The following is a 16,935-nucleotide window of genomic DNA, read 5'->3' as shown; positions in this document are numbered from 1 at the left end:
GCATTGCATATTTCGGTGGCGATGTAGATTTGCCTTATTATTTATTTCGGTTTCAGTGCCATTGATATTTGTCATAAATACATTGGCGTCTCTTCATATTAAATTTCATGTCACATAGTGTTCTGTGCTTTGCCGCCTCTGTAATTAAAGATAAGATGCTCATACAGATCCCTGACTGTAAATTATTCTGTGTCTCGGCTCTTGGACTGTAGTTAACCCTTTCGTGGCTATGCGGATATAAATAAACCCTGCAGTTTGTTCACTTAAATTTCTCTTGGTGTAGTGATCACCTCCCTTGGGGGGAGATGAGAGAGGATACATAACTGCAGAAAAACAATTGAATTTTATTTCATTTTTTTTTTTTGGTAGGGGTCATGCTGTGACTTCACACATCTATATTTTGTGTACAGCCACAACCAGTTGTATGTGCCACTTTGTTTTTCAGTTTTATTCGAGAAAACGTCCAATATTCTGCACTGATGCCTTTGGTAAATGGTGAAGAATTGAACAAAGACATTATTTTGCTGCTGGCTTCAGTGAGAATGAAGACGAAACGGTAAGGACAAAAGCAGTGCTTGATAACTGGGGACAGGGAAGAAGATAAAAATAATTGGATGGCACATTGACTGTGGAAGAAGGGGGATGAAGGGATAACAGTGGAATTGAGAGCTATATATGAAAAGAGACCAGCTCAACTGGGATTATGGTTTAGAACACTCCTTTTGTGTGCTGAAACAAATCTAATAGATGGGGTCAAGGATCTAATAAGCAAGTCAACAAAGTCCTCTCTTTATTTTAATGGACTCCTACTCTGAGGCTCACTCTCGAATCAAAGATCTTTATTTCTTACATGAATACACTTTTGAACATAGAAGGAATCAGAAAAAGGTGTGAAAGGGTCTGATTTTCTTAAATCTTTATCAGCTCCCCCAGAGCGAGCGAATTATGTTAAATTATTTTTATCTGTACCTGTAATCCACAAAAAAGATTTTTAGTTGGATGTGGATAGGTAACCTAGGCTCACATTATGTGGATTTTGTTTTGCATTGCTCAATGAAAGATTTTGACACACATAAACAGCACAGGGTCTGCTTATGATTGGCCTGGAAAATTGTCATCCCTATACAAGCAGTTTTTGCGTACTTAAAAGAATTATAAATGTTGCCATATTTATTACACCAGGTAAATAGTGGGTCGATAAAGTCTGCACCCCTCATAATTATTTTCCAAAACTTAAAGAGTAAAAAAGACGTGAAAAATACCAGGAAATGCGTTCTTTGTTGCTTCAAGCACCAACATCTGCATCTTAAGCCCTATTTTTAGAGCAAAACTCAATAATGATTATCTCACCTGATCAATTCAGAATCCCTCAATATTGAATGTTATGGAATGGGATAATTATCCCATCTGACCACAAGGCACTCGTAGGTAACAGATTTCTTGATCAGCATAATTGGTACTATTTTGCACCACAGCGTTGCCTAGTATGTTATTACATATTGTCATTTTCTTCAGAGTTTGGATGTATGGAGCTGAGGAAGGTTTAAAGTAGGGTTGTGGGTTGTCGGATAATAACGCATTTTGATGCTGTTGTCAGTGGGAAGGGTGGATATGGGGTACAACATGGAACCCTGAGGTAGTCTACAAGTGATAGAAAGCTTTGTGGACGTGGACATGTCGGAGCGAGTGAACTGGTTTTGATTTGGTAGGTCAGAGGAAAAGTAGTAAAGGACATTGACAGTGAATCCAGTTCAAAATTTCAGGCTGTGGAGGAGGCTGGGATGGTTGCTGGTGTCAACCACTAGTTGACATAGTCATGAGGGTCTAGTGTGAGCTTCTTCAGGCGTAATAGGGTTTGGCCTCTCTCGCAAGCTTCTGGAAAGATGCCTTGATTGAAAATGTGTTGAAAATGGTAAGAAGGTGTGAGAGGGTTCCCTGGAGAGAAATCTGATGAAGGATGTAAGGACATAATTGGATTAGGGGTGCTCAGGTTGTCTGGCAGGTCTATGAGGGATTTGCAAGATGACCACTGTGTGATGCGATGCAGATGGTGGGTTTCAGAATAGAAGCAGACTTGGTGTAAGCAGGCTAAGCAAGTGATGTAACAAACACATATCCTTCAACAATCAGAAATATGAATTGATGACTACACCTCATAATATATTCATTGTGGTCCTCCAAAGTGCTTCTATATTTTAATTGATTAGGTTCCTGCTAAGAAACATTTCTGAAAACTAGACAGATATATTTATCGGATAAGTTACATTTGTATTCTAACTCTCACCGTCTAAAGCCTATTTGCAGTGGAATTATACAGAAAACACTATGATAGCACTCTTGTAACATTGCCATTCTGCAAGAGAGATTATGTGTAAAACCATGTAATACAGTGGGGTATATCTGCTGCAGCTGTAAAATTGACTTGGGGATGAGCGAACAATATGTCTTTTCACAGAGATAAGGTAAAAATGCAATGACTGACAAGTTCATTGCTTCCACTGTGGAACTAATGCCCTCATAGTGTGGATACATGGGTTAGACATCTGCACGCACGGCGTTAACACAGACTGAATTAATTTATTAAGTGCTGCCAGCTCCGTTTTCCTCTAGCCTTTTGATTAACTTATATTTATCTCACTTTAATATAAAATTCACAATTCCCTACTTCATGTTTCGGTATTACCAATACCTGTATTTAAGATATATGCGATGAAATAAAGTACCGTGTTGCTCCATGAATGTATGAAGGCATACGGTCACGGGAGGATAGATTTATATGGTGAACGAACTTCTCTCTGAAACATCCTATATCCTCCGCATTTTGCACATTATTATATATCTGTGAAATAATTCACCATGTGATGCTAAATTCGAGATTATATTTAAAATATGAGTAAAGTTCCTAAAATGCTTCACATGCATTACATCACTGCACTCGAATGGTTAAGATTCAAGGGACCAATTAGGATCCCCAGTTATAGACTTCAAGAAGATCCTTTGGCTACACCAGAAAACAAAAGTCACAAATCGTAAACAAAATTAAACAAGCTTTTGCAAAGCAATGGGTCTTGCGTTCGCTCAAGTTAGAACTCTTAACGATGTAAACTCCTAACCGGACTTTTCTTGCATCATAAACTGAAAATGAAAAGTAAAACAGTTTCACATAAGTGGGCCAACGGCCACCATGAGTGTGCAGCAGACATTCAAATGGAAACAGAAGTTCGCTCGCAGTGAAACGTATCTGCAAAAGTGTAATTATCCATGTAACCGGCAAAAGTGCAATTATCCATGTAATAGGATCAATGTCATGCAAAGCGCTCGACTCCTGTCCAGTGAGATCGCACTGCCTATGAAATAAAGAGAAAAAGTAGTCCAGAAAACATACGAAAAACAGGGAGCCTCGTATGTTTGCAGTAGTTTACCGGTGCTCTCAAGGAGGGCTTAACACCGGAAAAGGCATGATATGTGCATGCCTTTCACTAATTAAATCAAACAAATTTTAAAAAGCAAGCCCAGGAACCAACCAAACTGATGGGCGTGACATGGGCGTGGTTAAAAGTCCACAGAGAGGTTACACCAGAGACAGAGCCTTAGACCCTAAAAATGGCACACAAAATAATGTCATTTTTGCCATAAAAATGCCTTCTTTAACCTGAAATGAAATGTGATGTTTACTGAATAAACACAGTCTCAAAGAATTAGGAGTTTCAAGAGACGGCATTTAAATTAATTTCAGACATTGTGCACTTCTTATTTAAGTCTCAAATTTCAAATTACCTCCTAGTGAAACACATTATAAACATACAATGTAACAATGTTTTGCCAAATAACGCTCTAATGGGCAGATGTGCGTCTGGAAGTTGTGTGGTATAAGCCAGGATTAAACTCCAATATTAAGAGTTTTAAAACGCATCTTGGGGCAATACAGTAAAGGTAAAGTCCTTTATTTACAAAAAAAATTGTACAGCTAGACTTTTCTTTTACTTTAGAGCAATATTGCATAGGTTTTACACAGTATATTTTCCGTTGTGATGTCAAGACCACCATTTTAATAACATTTTCCTGTACCTCGCTCATGAATTCGAGGTCAATTATGTTTTTTAAAGCATCTACTGAATGAGTACAGGTTTCTTATATAAGAATTTTCTGTATTTTCCATGGCATTCAATCCCTCCTGTATCTATCTATAAATAAGGTTTGAATAGCTTTATTGAGGAATAGGAACTAATATATAAACAATTGTAACCAGTAACAAATGTATAAATATAAAACCATAAGGTTGTATATACAAAAGATGGAGACAGATGTATTAATAAGAAAATAAGTCAATAATCTAAAATAAAAATAAGGAATTAGCTTTTTTTTGAGTATTTAACTTTTTTTGGGAGGAGTAAGGGGGAGGGAATAATTAAGAATTAATAATAAGAATCATTATGTATCTGGTCCCTCAAAAGTACAGTAAAAAAACTTCAAAAAGGGATAATAAACAATAAAAAAATAAGCACCTAAAGAAAAGAAAACAATGTATTATTGGATAGTAGTGAAGGTGTGAAAAATGTAAGGGGGTTTAAAAGTAGCAGAATCCAAAACGGGATCAATACAAGATAAAGCACTGACTGTATTTTAATAATTTGGGAGAGATTGCCATATAAAGTCACTATTGTGAATTCCAAGGGTGGAAATTTTACATGCTCTGTCCAGTCGATGGTGATAGCAACCAGCATACTACTATGCGTAAGTGGAAAACATTTGGTGCATTTTTCGAGCTAGCAGTAATTTGTTGGTGTGCAATAGCAAGTAAAAGCTCAATTAATTTTTGTCAAAGTGAGTTAGGTGACAATGATCATCTAAAGATCCCAGAAAAGTTGATATAATGTTAAGTGAGGTTTGAAAAAGGTGAATAATTTTTCTGTAGACATCATGCCAAAAATGAAGAGTAGCAGGGCATACAACCAGCACTATTCAACCTGGGACATGACCATCACAGGGCTTCAGAATTAAGAGAGAAGCTTTAGATAGAGCATGGGGTAAAATGTAGGCTACTGTATGTAAAATACACCGTTTGAGTAAGAGTAGCAGTTCTAGATGTTTTATGGAGTTTGAGCCATAATTTGTTTCAAAAGGAAGGAGGCCATAAGCATCCTAAGTCAGCCTCCCATAAAAGTTCCATACTAGTTTTGAGTTGAGAAAGAGCAACCATCAGATATTTATAAATAAGCGATGGCTTTGGTAATGTAGATAAAATATGAAGTAGCTGAGGATCTGTCAAAGGGGTAGAAGCATTGTCAGGAAAAGTAATAAAAATATCCAATAAAATGTTGATGAGAAGGGAACATTTGAGATGGAGGGAGGAAGGACATTGGAATGTGTGTAGAAAATGAGAAAAGGAGACTGGAGTGTTATCAAGGAATAGGTCCCCAACCCAAATAATGCCTTTATTCCTCCACACTCTTCAAAAAATAGGTTGATTACTGAAATGTAATAAAGTTATTATACCATATGGACATGTGAAGAAAACTATTGTGTGTAAGAGTATGTGAAGAAGAGGGGAATATAATAAATGGAAAATATGCGTATAAATTGGTGTGGAGAGATACGTAGGAGTAAATAAATGAAAGAGATATTCTTGGAAAGAGAAAGGAAAAATTACAGCTTTTTCTAATATTGACCAAAGAGGTGAAGAAGAGGGGTGTGTTTTTAATAACCAAAAGGCAGCCTGTTGAAGACCAACACCCTTATGATATTGTTCAATGTTAGGAAGCTAGGAAAATTGACCCCCCCCCTAATTTCTAAAGTGTTTCAAATGGAATAAGGAGATGCAGGATTTCTTATTGTTCCATAAAGATCTTGATAGTAGAGAGTTCATTTCCTTAAAAGGTAACTGGCATATACGAACAGGAATAATGGATAAAGAATAAAGAATTATTGGAGAGATCATCTTCGTTGTATACAATCGGCCCCACCAAGAAAGAAAAAGAGGTGACCAAGAAGAAACTAAGGTTTACATTTTGAGAAGAAGATCTTTAAGATTTAGGGAGATGGAGGTGGTATTATATTTAGGAACCATGCTCCTAGATACTTATGCCCTCATTATGACATTGGCGGTAAAAATGGGGTCATAATAAGGGGCTTAATTTTTTGGGAAGTCCAAGTGAAACCAGAGGAGGAAATTAAGGCCCTCATTTTGACCCTGGAGGTCGGTGAATATATGGCGGTAAGTACTGCCAACAGGCAGAAGTCGTTTGGCGGATGTCGCCGGTGCGGTAGGCGGTTTTTACCGCCAATGTCATAATGAGGGCCTAAGTGTTTGTTACAGAATGTATTTAATGGAAGGATTTCAGTCTTATCAAGATTATATTTATAACTAGAAACCTTAGCGAAAGTGAGAAAAGTTATAAATAAGTAGTAAGTAAAATAGGTAGAAATGTGTTAGAAATGGGGTCTTTGGTTGGCAGTCAGGTTACCCCCTGTCTAAGCAAGGACCCTCACACTAGTTAGAGTAAAAGAGAATCACCCTCAGCTAACCCCTGCTTACCCTGTTGGTAGCTTGGCATGAGCAGTAGGCTTACTTCAGAGTGCTAGGTGTTAAATATTTGTACAAATTCTTACAGCAACTTAATTAAAACATTACAAAATGACACCACAGAGGTTTAGAAAAATAGGAAATATTTATCTAAACAAAACAAGACCAAAACAACAAAAATCCACAATAAACAAGTCAGGTTATCAATTAAAAAGCAAAAAGACTCTTCATGTAGTTTTAAACACACACTAACACTGTTAGCGTAAAAATTTACCTTGGGTGGGTCAAAAATAACCCCGCACGGGCGAGGGTGCGTCAAAAAGGGCCTGTGATGCGTCGATTACACTCACGAGCGAGACCTTGCGTCGTTTCTCCTTTCATTGGGTCGGGCGTGTCATTTCTTCCCTCCGCAGGAGAGCACTGCGTCAGTTCGGGCAGGCCTTGCATTGTTCTTACACGCCCATCGATTGGTACTTGGGTTGGAAATCCAGCCGCACGTTAATCCGAAATCCACACCGCGCGGGTTGCGATCTCACCAGCCTACGTCAGCGATGCTGCACGTCATTTCTCCAGCTCCATGCGTCGATTTTCGGGTCGCGTTGCAGGCGATCGTCGATTTTCAGCCGCGAAGCCGGCAGCGCGTTGATTTTTCAGCCGCAGATCGGAGTCGCGTCAATCTTTTCCCCGCACAGCATTCTGTGCGTGGATTTCTTCCTCTTGGGCTGCCAGCTTCTCCTTTCAGGGTCCCAGGAACTGGATGGGCACCGCAGGGCAGAGTAGGAGTCTCTCCAGAGAATCCAGGTGCTGGCAGAGAGAAGTCTTTGCTGTCCCTGAGACTTCAAACAACAAGCGGCAAGCTCTAAATCAAGCCCTTGGAGATCTTCACAAGATGGAAGGCACACAAAGTCCAGTCTTTGCCCTCTTCCTCCGGCAGAAGCAGCAACTGCAGGATAGCTCCACAAAGCACAGTCACAAGCAGGGCAGCTCTTCTTCCTCAGCTCTTCAGCTCTTCTCCAGGCAGAAGTTCCTCTTGGTCTCCAGAAGTGTTCTAAAGTCTGTGGTTTTGGGTGCCCTTCTCATACCCATTTTCTCCTTTGAAGTAGACCTACTTCAAAGCAAAGTCTCTATTGATTGTGAAATCCTGCCTTGCCCAGGCCAGGCCCCAGACACGCACCAGGGGGTTGGAGACTGCATTGTGTGAGGGCAGGCACAGCCTTTTCAGGTGTGAGTGACCACTTCTCCCCTTCCTCCTTGCAGAGATGGCACACCAGGAAATGCAGACTACACCTCAGATTCCTTTGTGCCACTGTCTAGTATGAGGTGCAACCGGCCCAACTGTCAAACTTACCCAGACAGCGAATCCACAAACAGGCAGAGTCACAGAAATGGTATTAACAAGAAAATGCTCACTTTCTAAAAGTGGCATTTTCAAACACACAATCTTATAATCAACTTCACTAAAAGAAGTATTTTTAAATTGTGAGCTTAGAGACTCCAAACTCCACATGTCCATCCACTCCCAAAGGGAATCTACACTTTAATCAGATTTAAAGGTAGCCCCCATGTTAACCTATGAGAGGGACAGGTCTTGCAACAGTGAAAAACGAATTTAGCAATATCTCACTGTCAGTACAGATAAAACACATGACTATGGCCCTCATTACAACCCTGGCAGTAAATCTCGCTTACCCCTGTGCCGACGGCCGCCAACATACTGTGTCTGCGGCGGAAATCTGCAACGAGTATTATGACCCACACTGAGAATTCCGCCACTATACAGATACCCACACAAGTCCGCCACACCGAAGGTCAGTGATAAACTGGCGATAGCAAAACCCACACCGTTACGCCAACAGGAATACGCCCACAGTATCACCACCTACGAATCAACACAGCGGTCTTACAACTGTGGTAAACCATTGGCGGTACACTCCGCCGTGCTCAAAATACACACACATTTATATAACTACTCCACATTGGGCAATTCAAACTACACACACCTGACACACACCAAACCCACACACCAAATCCAATATAAAACACACACCCACATTACCCACAACCCCTTACACTGAAAAATTTGGAAGAAGCAGAGAGAGAGAAAAGCAAAAACCACACCAGCATCCAGAGGCACACAACACCATCACTCATACACCATCCACACAGATCACACCACACACTCCAACACATCCCCCCACACATCACATCAACCAGCACCTCACACATCACTCACACCACATCATGGCACCTTAAAGACACCCCAGGTTTTCAGAGGAGGATCTCAGGGTCATGGTGGAGGAAATCATCCGGGTAGAGCCACAGCTATTCAGATCACAGGTGCAGCAGACCTCCATTGCAAGGAAGATGGAGCTAAGGCGGAGAATTGTCGACAGGGTCAACGCAGTGGGACAGCATCCAAGGGATGACATCAGGAAGAGGTGGAACGACCTACGGGGGAAGGTGTGTTCCGTGGTATCCAGACACCAGGTAGCTGTACAGAGGACTGGTGGTGGACCCCCACCTCCTCCCCCACAACTAACAACATGGGAGGAGAAAGTCTTGGTGCTCATGCATCCTGAGGGTCTCACAGGAGAAGCAGGAGGACTGGGCTCTGGTAAGTCATATCTTTACTACTATATCCCAACACCCTACCTGCATGCCATCACATATTCCCACCCACACCCTCACCCTCACTCCCATGACTCCACCTTCTCCCACACACCCCACCATCACGACCCACCACTCCCACAACCAAGCCCTGCATGCAACAACAATTCATGGACACCCATCACAGACATGCATGGACACCCATCACCAAAGCATGTCCAATAGAGAGACTCACCCAGGGCAAACAATCACCACTCACACAAGGGCCAAGGCGAAAGTGCAAGCACAGCAATAGAGGGAAACACACCCATTGCACAAGATGACACACACAGATAAAATAACAATACATTTACACCCCAACAGGACCCCTACCCAAAGTCACTGGACAGGAGGTGCCAGCCATATCCAGTCCCCCCACAGAAGAGGCCCACAGTGACAACAGCATCTCTGCACGCCTAGATCAAGAGGACCAGCCTGGCCCATCAGGGACCTCTAGACAGTCGGTTCCCCTGCCACAGTCCCAAGCCACCACAGATCCTCCCCCCTCAGGAAGCACCAGCACAGCACCCACCCAGTGGGCCCATGCCACTGTCCCCAGGACACCTCAATCAGCAGTGTGTCCACTGCTACAGGGACCCCAGGCAAACCCACTAACCCAGGACAATCAGGGACCTGGGGTCAGTGGCAGTGGGCACACGGTTCAGGAGACAGAGGCACAGGACAACAGGGAAGCTGGGAGGACTGCTGTGCGACAGGGGGAGGACAGGCCCAGGGAACTGACCCTCCACGAGGCACTATCAAACATCATGGGAGCATACCCAGGAGACCATGGGCACTGTACTGGCCAAGTTTCAGGAGTCCCAGCAGTTGCAGGAGGGACATACATGGGGATCAGGGAGGACCTCACCAACATCTACACCATCTTGGTCACCATAGCAGGGGTGCTGGCTGACATACGCAAGACCATGAGGGAGGCAGTGGCACAACAAAGGGCCCCTGACACTAGCCAAATCGAGGAACAGCCCTCCACCTCTGCCGGAGCTAGTGGACAGGAGGCCCCGCCACAGGAACAACAGGCCACCAGCACCCCACCCGCTGCAGAAGGAGAACCACCCCGCAAACGGTCCCTGTGATCCAGGCAGAAGACAGAGAACATTGCTAAGACCCCCACCAGGAAATAGGACCCTCCTGTTCTACTCAGTTACCCTGTCCACCTTGAACTGCCATTACTTCCCTTCCTATGCCCCACTGGACAATGCACCTGTGATATCAAGAGACTGGACTCTACAATGGACCTTCCTCCACCATCACCCCAGCCCCTTCCACATACCCCTATACTCATTAGCTCCTAAATAAACACCCTTTAATCACAAACCAATCTGGAGTCAGTCTGTTCTTTCACAAATGTATTATTACAACATCAGCAACAAATAGCAATGTAAATGTTCATTTGCTCATACCAATGTATGGCAGTTGTTGGGCAGCAGTACATATATCAGAAGGCAGAATGAGGTACCCAGATCTGAAAAATTGAAAGCCAAAGTGAACTGTCAGTGTCCATAGACACAGGTTAGTAGTCAGACTCATACATTGTCATACAGTATTCAGAAATGTGAGGAGCAGTTACAGTCTCTTACCTGTGTTTTACTGGAAGTACTGCATGATGATGCTTGTTTGGTTGTCAATATCTTCTTCCTCTGCCTCCTCTTCCTCACTGTCCACAGACACCGCTGCCACAAGACCATCACCAGGCTCATCCTCCTGTAGAAAAGGCACCTGGCGTTGCAATGCCAAGTTGTGCAACATGCAGCATGCCACGATTATCTGGTACACCTTCTTCGGTGAGTAGTATGGGGAGCCACCTGTTAGATGGAGGCACCGGAATCTGGCCTTCAGGAGGCCGAACGTCCTCTCAATAATACACCTAGTTCACCCATGTGCCTCATTGTAGTGGTCCTCTGACCTTGTCCTGGCATTCCTCACTGGGGTCAGTAGCCATGAGAGGTTGGGGCAACCAGAGTCACCTGCAAATGTCGAGGGATAACTGGTAGACACACACTAACCCTTAGGGCCTACCCCATACCCAGACACCTACTCATACTGTGTGGGGACCTTGGGCTTACCTATTAGCCACACATGGTGCCTCTGGAGTTGGCCCATCACATAAGGGATACTGCTATTCCTCAAAATGTAGGTGTCAGGCACAGAGCCAGGATACTTGGCATTCACATGAGAGATGTACTGGTCTGCCAAACGCACCATCTGCACATTCATTGAATGGTAGCTTTTTCTATTTCTGTACACTTGTTCATTTCTGTGGGGGGATAAATGCCACATGTGTACCATCAATGGCACCAATGATGTTGGGGATATGTCCCAGGGCATAAAAATCAGCCTTCACTGTTGGCAAATCCTCCACCTGGGGAAACGCGATGTAGCTGTGCATGTGTTTCAGCATTGGCTGAGACATCCCTGATGCCATGGCCACTGTAGTTTGAAAGGTGCTACTTGCCAGGAAATGGAGCACTGACAGGACCTGCACGAGAGATGAGATTCCTGTGGCATGGCGGATAGCTGAGATCAGGTTTGGCTCCAATTGGGCGCACAGGTCTTGGATTGTGGCACGATCAAGTCTGTAGGTGACAATGATGTGTCTGTCTTCCATTGCTGACAGGTCCACCAGGGGTCTCTACATTGGAGGATGACGCCATCTCATCATCTCCCCCAGTGGATGTGGCCTATGGAGGAGAACGGTGAGCAGAGGGTCATGTACCACGTAGGTTGCACAAGTGTGTTTGCAGCAATGTTAGTAAATCCGTGTGTGGCGTAGTTAGTCCTATAGATCTGCCAAATTGTGCTGTGACACAGTTAGGTGCCATGCCATGTGCCCCCCTGAAATGGCGGCTGCCTGACTTGTGAGGAAGGACAAGGGGAAATGAGGTAACTGAACTGGCGTTGTGAAGCGTCGCAGTTGAAGACCGCCGCACAATTCAGCATTGGGTATCCAGGAGCCAGTGGCGATGTACGCCGGCGGTGACGGTATGCACCGCTGTTGACGTGACCGCCATTTTCTATCTGTTCACTCACTTGATACCTGACCTTCAGCAGGAGAGGACCCACACTGCAAGTGCTGCTGTGACCTCAGTCTGGAAGCGACAATGGCTACATTGTCTGGGGAAAGGGGCCCTGCCTTCACTTCGGAGGAGTTGGACAAACTGGTGGATGGTGTCCACCCCCAGTACACGCTACCCTAAGGTCCTCCAGACAAACAGGTGAGTACGCTGTGAGCATGATGCGTGGGCAATGCCTGTGTGGAGTGGTGTGGATGGAAGATACATGTGGGGGGGGCTGATGGCTGCATGTGAGGATGGTGAGTGTATGTGCGTCAGGGCATGGGTGGGAACTGGTGGGCAATGAGTATGATGGTCCGGATGGGTGAGTAATTTCCTTTCCTCCTGTACCTTTCCTCTAGGACCAGAAGAAGAGTATTTGGCGTGCCATCACCAAGGAAGTGCGGACCCTGGTGGCCTGTCATAGACGAAGCACCCACTGCCGCAAGAGATGGGAGGACCTGCGCTGCTGGAGCAAGAAGGCGGCAGAGGCCCAGCTGGGGATGATCTCCCAACGTGGAAGGGGTGCCGGTCGCACCATGACCCGCCTTATGTTCCGGATCCTGGCAGTGGCATATCCGGAGTTGGATGGGCACTTGAGGCCATCACAGCAGCCACAAGGGGTGAGTACAGTGTCATAAAGCTGACTCGCGCGCTTTACGAGGTGTCTGGGTGGGGGATGTGGGCTGTGGGTTCCCCTAGGCCAGGGCGAACATGGCTGTTGGGCAGGCTCTGAGGCAATCCATACCCAATATTTTTAGTGGGCATCTACAACTGGGCAGGCTCCTGTGGGTTCCAGGTGTGCAGCAAATGGTGTTAGGCATTGTACCCCATGGCCTGGTGAATTTCCTACTAACTGCTAGTGCATGGCCTAGTGCATAGGGCTGCTCCCTGTGTGTTGTGTCCACTAACGTAGTGGTTGCTGGCATTTACCATGTGTGTTTTCTTTCTTTGCCCCCTTCTTGTTTTGACACCCTGTGCATTAGCATTATCTGGTGGAGGAGCAGAGGCACCGGTGACGAAAGAAGCTGCATCCCACATGGCCCTGGAGGGTGAATCCATGAAGGGTGAAGGCACCAGTGGGACGGAGGGTGAGGGGAGCTCCATGACGGGGACAGGAGGGGATACCAACGACAGTGACTCCTCCTCCGATGGGAGCTCCCTGGTGGTGGTGGACACCTCTGTGCCCACCCCAACAACAGGTACAGCCGCCACCCCTCCTACCAGCACCGCCCTCCCAGCAGCCAATCAGTGTGTTTCCTGTGCCTGCTCACCCAGGAGGGTGGGCATCTCCTTTGCCCCAGGCACCTCAGGCCCTGCCCCAGTCAGCCCTACTGCCCTTAGTGAGGAGGGTATTGACCTCCTGAGATCCCTCAATGTTGGGCAGTCAACCATTCTGAATGCCATCCAGGGTGTCGAAAGGCATTTGCAACAACCAAATGCATACCTGGAGGGCATTCATTCTGGCGTGGCAGCCATTGTCCCTGTGTCCAGCCTCCCCCCTCCAACTTCCACTACCCAGACTCAATCCCCTCTACCTCAGCCTATCCCAAGCACACCATCAGACCAGCATGCACATACATCAACACACAAAAGTGGTTCAGGAAAACATAAGCACCACATATCCCACAAGCACTCACACAAGCACCATACCCATGCACACATACAAACATCCACTTCCTCCACTGTGTCCCACTCCTCCACGTCCTCCACCATCCTCCCAGTCTTGTCTCCACTCACACATGCATGCACTACATCATCAGCCACTGCCTTCATCACCAGCATGCCCAACACGACACACCACTCACGTGCAATCACCACCCCCACTACCATTCACACGTCCCCTGTGTCCTCTCCCAGTGTGTCTGTGAGCCCTCCTCCCAAAGTACACAAATGCAGACACACACTCAACAGCCATCCACCTCACAACAGCCTCCAGCCCATGCACCTTCACCTAAACTCAGCAGACGCACACCTCCTACAACCACTACCTCTTCCTCCACTCCCACACCCCCTCCATCTTCCCGTCCCAGTGTGTCAAAAAAACTTTTCCTAGCTAACTTTAACCTCTTCCCTACACCTCCCCCGTCCTTTCCCTAGTGCCAGGATGTCTAGATCCCAGCCCAGCACCTCGACCACCAAATCTGCAGTGGTCCCTGCTAGTCCAGATAGATCTAAGGGGGCATCCATCAGAGCTGCCAGTGTGCCACCGACAGAAAAGAAGGACCAACCTATTCCACCACCTGCAAAGGTAAAAAAGGGGCCTTCTTCCAGCAGGGGACAGTCACACGCCTCACCCAGCAAGGCCTCATCCAAACACTGATTGGACAGTGCCAAGGTCCCTGCAGCAACTCTCAAGATGGGGAAGGGCCACAAGCCAAAGGGCACGTCACGTCAGGGCACAATGTCTCCTGGTGAGAGGGTGGTGACCACCATCTCATCAGGGATGGCAGCCACATGCACCACAGTCACCACCGCCGCTCTGACCATCACATGCACCGCCACCTGCACCACTGATGCCACAACGTGAGTCTGCAGCATCATCTCCAAGGATCAGCCATCCGAGGCTGCCACAGACGGGATGGTGTCTCCATCCACCACAACAGTCACTTGCACCATGGCTAGCACTGGCAGCATCTCCGCCGCAGACACCACCACCTGCACCACCATCAGCACCAGCACCTGCACAGCTGGTGCCACTCTGTTGGACGCCAGCCCCATCCCCAGTGTGCAGCCATCAGAGTCTGCAGGTGACGTCCTGGACCCAGGACACGCCACTTGAGACACCACCTCCAGCACTGACACAAACCAGCAATTGGCAGCCTAAGTCACCGCAGGATGGCGTGTGGCTCGGCCTCCATGGAGTATCATGCTACCTGTTCCAGGTACATGGCGTGGCTAAGACACCCAGGTGAGAGGATGTCAACTGCCACACCCCAGGTGCATCATCACTGGGCACAAAGCCCCCTCCAGAACCAGAGGAGAAATGCATCCACTCACCCAGTCCTTGGCAGGATGAAGCACTCTGGGAACAAAGTCCCCTCCAGAGCATGTGGGCAAACCACCCACTTGAGAGACTGTGGCTTTGCACTCCCCAGGACCAAGCAGTGGGCAGTGAACCCACTTGAGAGACTTGAGAGACTGTGGCTTTGCACTCTCCAGGACCAAGCAATGGGCAGTGAATCCACTTGAGAGACTTGAGAGACTGTGGCTTTGCACTCCCCAAGACCAGGCAGTGGGCATGGAGCCCCCTCGAGGAGCAGTGGCGTTGTACCATCATCCGGCTGAGGTCCCCCCCCTTTACCCCTGAGGTGCCTGTGTTTTTTTCGACCTGATGCCCTTGCAGTGTTCTCTCCGTTTTGAGGCAGGTGTCATGTGCGCGCTTTGCCCATGCTTTTTGGGACCACTGGTCCACGGACATTTCATGGGACAGTGTACGGACTTGTGTACTTGCTGTAAATATTTGTGTATACTGATTATTTCCTGTTCTCTTGATCTATCTGATTGGTCCAATATTACACTAGTTAAACTCATTTTGTTTGGTCCTTGCATTCTTCCAGGCAGTGACGGGGTGTATCTGTGATGTTATTGGATATGTGTGTGCGTATGTTGTTGTGGGTGGGGGTGTTGTGTGCCGCATGTGTGTGTCACTCTCTTTTCCCTCCTCCCCTCCCCGGGTACCTTGTAATAATGTGGGCAGAACATTGTCTTCTGCCTGTCTGTTGGCAGTTACCGCCACGGTGTTTGTTGCTACCGCCGTGGCGGTCGGAGTGTTAAAGTGGCTGTCTGTGTTGGCGGTTTCTGCCATTGACGTGATCCCATTTTTTTTACTGCCAGTCTGTTGGCGGTATTACCACCACTTTTACACCAACCGCCAGAATTGTAATGAGGGCTTATATGTCCTATCTTAACCATACACTGCACCCTGCCCTTAGAGCTACCTAGGACCTACCCTAGGGGTGTCTGGCATGTAGGAAAAGGGAAGGTTTAGGCCTGGCAAGTGGGTACACTTGCCAAGTCAAATTTACAGTTAAAACTGCAGACACTGCAATGTCAGGTCTGAGACATGATTACAGAGCGACTTATGTGGGTGGCACCACCAGTGCTGCAGGCCCACTGGTAGCATTTGGTGTACAGGCCCTGGGCACCTCTAGTGCACTTTACTTGGGACTTACTAGTAAATCAAATATGCCAATCATGGATAAGCCAATTACATACACATTTTGTAAAGGAGCACTTACACTTTAGCACTGGTTAGTAGTGGTAAAGTGCCCAGAGTAACAAAAACAGCAGAATCAGAGTCCAGCACACATCAACAACCTGGGAAAAAGAGGCAAAAAGTTAAGGGAGACCACGCCAAGGATGAAAAGTCTAACAAAATGAATACTACAGGATGTGCTCCACAATGTCCTGTTTACTTACTGGTAACCTTCAAATTGTAGCATACAGAATGTAGAGTGTCATTTAAGAGAAAGGGAGAGTTTGAGGGATGAGGATTAATACTATGAAGAGCAATGAAGATTGCTGATAGGTAATCAGGACATAATGTCCTTGTCTTTCTTCCTCATTCCAGTCTTTGCCTGTATTACTTCAGCAGCTTGACATAGATAGTTATTACATCCCAGTATGTGTAACAGAGGTCATTATATTGCAGATAAGTAGTCCTACCTTTACATCAGTAAACAATTCCTATGC

Source organism: Pleurodeles waltl, chromosome 11, assembly GCF_031143425.1.
Source record: "Pleurodeles waltl isolate 20211129_DDA chromosome 11, aPleWal1.hap1.20221129, whole genome shotgun sequence".
NCBI classification, from domain to species: domain Eukaryota; kingdom Metazoa; phylum Chordata; class Amphibia; order Caudata; family Salamandridae; genus Pleurodeles; species Pleurodeles waltl.
Note: the sequence above shows the minus strand (reverse complement) of the source record.